The sequence below is a fragment of the Triticum aestivum genome, chromosome 2B (genome assembly GCF_018294505.1).
Source record: "Triticum aestivum cultivar Chinese Spring chromosome 2B, IWGSC CS RefSeq v2.1, whole genome shotgun sequence".
Lineage (NCBI taxonomy): Eukaryota > Viridiplantae > Streptophyta > Magnoliopsida > Poales > Poaceae > Triticum > Triticum aestivum.
In genome coordinates, this window is record NC_057798.1 from 43364916 (window position 1) to 43371099 (window position 6184).

Below are 6184 nucleotides of genomic sequence, written 5' to 3' on the forward strand. Positions count from 1 at the left end.
GAAGTCATAGATACAAATAGAAGCATAATAAGTGGTTTTAAAAAATATATCAAGTTCTAAAGATAAATAAAACTACTTTCAGTATATATAGTAGATGCCATTGCAGATAACACTCCAATACTAACATTAGAAAAGGTAATCTGGTTTTGGTCACCCATGAAAAAAATAGATAAACACCAGATGGCAAACAAAATACATGTTAAGCCTCCATCCTTGTGATTATTGTTTTTCTTGTTCCAGAGCTCCTGTACAAATGATTTACATGGTGATCCGGAAAAAGTTGTAGCAAGCATATAAATAGTGACCCTCCTAGTGAGTGAACAAAATGTAAAAAAACTCATTTTCATTTAGTGCAAACTATGATTTAATCTTTCTTATTTTTCCGACAAACATGTTAATATTCAGAAGGTAGTTGGAGACAGGGCTACACCTTATGAAGGTTTTAATCTTACGGTTCAATGAATTGCATAGGCAAAGCACACAGTTGATGGATTCAAACTATTTTTAAGAGATGATGTGGCAAGGCTAAGAAGATGAAAATAATTAAGAAGAAAAGTTCATGGTCAACAACTTACGAAGATTTAACTGGGTAGTGCCTCATGGCAGTCATCAACCTTTGAGCCGTAGAACTGTAAGATCAAACTGAGACTCAAGCCTGCATAACCATAGGAAGAAAATGATCATCAACAAAGAGGACAAAGTGAATCAGGAACCAGTTCCTGGTTCCTCTAAAAAATCATTCTAAATGACAAACTGTGAGAAGAAAAAAGAACTGGTCTAATGACATAGATGCGTTAACCGGCAAACACTACCAAGTCAGATCAAATACTCAGCTTATTTCTGTCCCTTTTCAATATTAAGAACGATTATTAAGTAACCAAGTACATAACAAAAACAACTAATGCCTACATAGTAGCTCATCTCTCTTAATACATCTACACTGATTTCGATGTACAATTTAGGACCAATGGAAAACCAGAAAAACACAAAAAAACTCACACAATAAAGCTAAAACTAAATATTGCACGCCGTCGAGACCTATCTGGCGTGCAACATCTGTCACTACAGAAGGACATCGGCGTCAATCACAGCGGTACGGCCATCAGCATAGCCAGCAGGAATTGCAGGCCAAACCACGGTCGCAGCTATGCAATGGGCTAGATTTACAGGCCGAACCAAGTACGCGCATAAGTCGGAAACAATGGGTTACATATTTACCATCAATTAGTTGCTCGCTTATAAGGGTGTAAGTGGATGGACTCATTTAATAGCGGTCACCATGTATATCACATTATCATCTAATCAAGAAAAGTTTTTGACAAATCGGAGATTTTGAGTAATGTCCGAACAATGGCATAGAAAGAAATCTGAATCACAAATATGCACAATATGACAGTCGATGGCCAACATTCAGACAAAATCCAATATTTGAGATTAATCTAAAATATTTAATACCATAGGCAGAATATGATGTTAAATGGCACTGACCACACCATGAACTATTACAACTACTGATAAACATAACCCAAACAGGAACAGTTGAAGCTAGCTCACCATGGGAAAAATTCAGTTGATTTACTCGGTTATAAAGTTAAATAGGTTACCTCAAGTAACGGTGCTGGACGATACATATCATCAACTCCTGCAATTACCTATCAAACATTCCAAAGAAATAAACATCACTGGATGCCAATGCATACCACTGCTTGATGAAATAATATATAAGTAATACAAAACTACAATTCATTACATTATTTAGTTTTTGCCAGAAATGGGAATTAAAATAAATCAAAAGAGAGACTATACTTTCATGTGAGAAGAACATCTTGAGTTTATAGCTTTCAGGTTTGTAGTAACAAACAGGACAACTATGAACTGAAGATACACATCGATACTTCTCTAGGTTATCTCACCATAAATCAACATAATTGCAAGAAGGTCAAATGGAAAGAGGCCGGAATACAACTACTTCAATAGTGCAGTAACCATGTAAAGAAAAAGATACATAACCGCAATAGAAGAAATGCTAGATGAGTAATTTGTTGACGCCAAAATAAGATTATTAGATACATATCCGTGATTATCAAAACACATTGAAAGAAATCATCTAGTATAAGCTGGAAGACATGGTACATCAAATCTAAAGGAGAAGCACCCTAGATAATATCCACTGATTTTGATAATCAACAACATCGATATAAATCAGAACAATCTTCAACCATAGTATCCTATATAGCACCCAAAAAAATCAGAACAACAGGTAAGAAGAACAAGCTAACTGAGCAACAAATGAAACAAAAGGGGCCCCAGAATTATATACACTGCATTATTCATCATTGACAGAGTTTTGTTAGTCAGTTCTATTTTCTTTTGGAGTATAAAGGAACTAACAAATATAATATAAGAGAAGTTCTTTTTTCTTTGATAATATAAGAGAGTATAGGAAATCACAGAGCTTGTTTAAGATATTTTGTCACATTAAGTAGTTCATATAAGCCTAATCCAGAACTAAACAGAGAAAGATAGAGAGTGAAGAGAAATAAAGTAGGTGCAGAAATAATTTAAATGTAAATACAGAAATAAAGTAGAAATAGAAGTAGAAGCAGAAATAAACTTTAGATGTAGCAATCAAACTAAGTAACTTATATGCGGACCAGCTCACCTTGCCTCATGTTGAGTCTCAAGGAGGGTGTCAAGGAGGCGAGGCATCCCAACCGCAACAAGGCGAATCAGAGGCAACCCATCTTAACTCGACGTCCTGGTCCTCCTTCAGGCAACCGTCAACGGAGTGAGCAGAAAGTAAAAAAGTAACATGAACAAACCAATAAATGTACCTTTGATGAGAATGCCCTTCTTCTTTCAGTTCATTGTACCTTGCATCTGGTCAGTTCACTGAAAATTAAAGCAAACATTAAAAAGGAAAATGTTGAGAAAAGAGGTCCTCACCGAGTTACAAAATATAAATTAAACATGAATACAATGTATTTTATATTTGACTCTCAAACACATGTTGTTAGAAGGACATGTAGTTTTCGAACACATTCAGATTCAGAACAGATCAAACTGGTGGAATTGATTCATCATGGTATTGAGGTACATGTATTTTCTAAATACAGAACAGTTTTTTTAGAAAATGCTCTTTCAACAAAATGATTAATGGAAGCTCAGTTGTCTAGTGTTGCATTGGAAATGTCTAAAGGAAACAATTCAGGTGATAAAGAGGAAATGCACCTCTTCGGGAACGATTCCCGAATGTGATGGCAATAGCATTGCTCTTGTAATGCCACAAAGCACCCTGCACAAAGATAACATATAAAATGTGGTAAGAAATAGGAAGGAGATAAACAAAAGATAACTGAACAAATGTGCTTCCATGCTTGGGAATCCAGAAAATATACAAACACATTCTACTTTCTAGAAATCATAGTGATATTTTGTTCTAGATATGGATGGTTAGCTTGCGTCGACCCGCCTACATTCCACTTTCACATCATTGATTCTGATTCTATGTGGGGGTTGGACTAAAATGACAAGAATAATGTAGTGGTAGAAGTACCCACAAGACTAACATTAACATAATTAATAAGAATCTCAAGGAACTGTTAGCAGCCGCAAGATCCCCAGCAAAAAGACCATCTTTAAGACATAATCTCACCAAGCTATATGCACATAATATTGGTTTGATATGAACTGAAAAAAAATCAAGAACGAAAACAAAGAGAAGTCAATCAGTGCATACAGAACCATTTTGGCAAGTGAGAAACAACCAAAAAGGAACCCAAGAGCATGCCAAAATGATATAAGTGCATCATTAATATATTTCACTCAAGATAAATGTATACTGGAAATGATGGATAGATTAGAATATTGAAATACATGACCAAACCTAACTGAACTAAGCCTCCTGGAATACATCACAATAAAATTAGTCTTCACCACTATTAGTCGAATAAATAAAAACCTTGAAAAAAGAACAGCCATGCTGGAGCAACAAATGGAGAAACTACTACTTGAAAGAGTACTTTAATTTCTCTCTGAATTTCAAACAAAGAAAAATATTTTCTGCCAGGTGGCTACTGTCACCCACTCCAACCCAATAAGCACACATGTACACACAAAAATAGAATACAAATGAGCAATGGTGTCTCTGTGTTTAAGTAAATGACAACAATGTATCAAGAAACTCAGTAGAGCAATGTATCTATTTCTCAAGGAACAAATGTTCTCATACTTCAAAATGCCACGTAGAAAACTATCATACAGTGGAGATAACAATAAAACAAAATACACCCAGTATACTTTTTCTTAAATGTGTCCCCATATTTTAGGCAAAAATATTAGTAATATATACCATGAAGAATCTTTACTCCAGTCAAATTTCTAATCATCTTCACATGGTTGACGCTAATGAGTCCATCCCTGGTCTTATCACCTAAAACAAAGACCATGAGCTACAAAAATCACATTCTGCAATTCATGAAACATCTGAGGGTAGTGGCAGGCAGAGAGGGATCTCAGCACCAGGCGGAGAAGGGGGTCCCACGTGCTCCTCTTCGTCGCCACCACCCTTTTTCATGTGCACATAAACAGACCTGACAAAGAAGTCAATGGCATATTTTTCAAATAACTACTAATATGGAGCACTGCATTTGATACTTCTAGATTTTGCTAAAAGAGCAGATCATGTACAGCTACCTAGCTAATGATGATTGCTAAGAAGACGAAATCCAATCTAAAATATACTGGGTAATCAATGGTGCAGCTCCTCACCTAAAGTACAGAGGCACAACTACAAAGTTGTTCCCTGAACCAAGAGTTCAAAGAAGGATTTAAGGAATAAGTCGTAATGAACAGAGGTCATGCAACTTTGGAAGCAAGATTTAAGAAAGAATTTGACCCAACCGTACATGGATATGGTGTGGTCTGTCATCTCGAGAGACCTCCTGGACAGTGGTAGTGGTCAAACGTCAACATCTCCAAAGCAAGGTTCTCCTCATATGTTAGCAAACTTGCATCGATTTGCTCTGAATCTCTGCAATTCCTGCGTTTAGTTCAGTCAACTCTAGTCAGTTCCTGGCAATGCCCTGCCTCAGAGCTACTGGTTTGAAATCCTGAACTCAAGAATTCCCACCGCAATACATAACCAACACCGAAATGCATTTTACTTAATCCATATAATAAGACTCACGAGGTAATGCAGAATAAAAATAGTGACTCTATATCTTAACAAAACCAGAATGTAGATATTTCCCACAAATCACAGTGAGCAGGATGAGAACAACATGATAAAAAACAGCTCTGCATCTTAATCGGCACTTCATCCCTACCTCATCTCCCCATCCGCTGCCTCCTTCTGGATCTCAACGCCGGTAGCACACTGCAGTTCGTCGGCCGGCAATCAACACCGAGGCAGTCGGGTCAGCATCTGAGCACCATGAAAGAGTGAGCCACATGAAAAGGCATGTGCCAGAGGATGATTTGGCAAGGGGTGCTCACCTCGGCTCGATGTGCCAGTCATTTTTTGTGGAAGGGCAGGTCGAGCGGCCGATGTAGATGAGGAGGACATTGTCGCAGCGGAGAAGCAGAGACAGGGGATCGAGGTCGTAGGGGGAACCGCTCACCCGAGGAGCAGGTCGCGCCAGCAGCCACGGTGGGTAGGTGGAAGCTCCTCAAAGGAGGCGCGTCGGGGAGACGATTCTTCCGTGCGAGGATGATGGCACTGGCGACGAGGATGACCATCTTCGCATCCCAGCTTCCTCCCGTCGACGGCGCGACGACCCACTGCTCCGGTGGCTCGCGCTCCTCCTCGCCGCGTCTCCTCCGCGTGCGGCGCCGACGGACTCCGAACGCATCTAGGCCAGACGGCGACAGAGACGGGCGGCGCAGAGGAGAGGAGGAGGACGGGCGGCGGCGACGCAGAGGAGATGAGGAAGACGGGCACGAAGAGGAGCGGCGGCGATGAGAGAAAACGAGATCCAGAGCCATCGCGCGCGTGGTGCTGGCGGTGCACGCCGGGTCGGGCTTGTGCAGCGGCGATGCGCCCTAGCCGTCGATGTTGTAGATCCCGGAGAGGTCATCGGATCCGTGGGCGACGACGGCGCGCAGGATGGCGAGGGGATCGGGGAGGCCGGAGGGGAGGAGCGTCGGCGGCCAGAGGAGAGGAGGGCAGGACGCGAGCGCCGGC

The 6184-nt window shown here is 40.2% G+C and overlaps 2 long non-coding RNA genes across 2 annotated transcripts; both read right to left on the reverse strand.

The window, feature by feature from the left end:
• Positions 1-591: 591 nt before the first annotated feature.
• On the reverse strand, positions 592-2713 carry LOC123040281 (uncharacterized). The gene is made up of 3 exons (XR_006418113.1): positions 2663-2713; positions 1605-1652; positions 592-655 (listed from the first exon to the last, which is right to left on the reverse strand). It is a non-coding gene; the product is annotated as an uncharacterized lncRNA (long non-coding RNA).
• A 9-nt stretch (positions 2714-2722) lies between these two features.
• LOC123040282 (uncharacterized) lies at positions 2723-6178 on the reverse strand. Its single transcript, XR_006418114.1, has 5 exons — positions 5497-6178; positions 5328-5425; positions 3232-3295; positions 2835-2892; positions 2723-2767 (listed from the first exon to the last, which is right to left on the reverse strand). It is a non-coding gene; the product is annotated as an uncharacterized lncRNA (long non-coding RNA).
• Between the last annotated feature and the right edge of the window lie 6 nt (positions 6179-6184).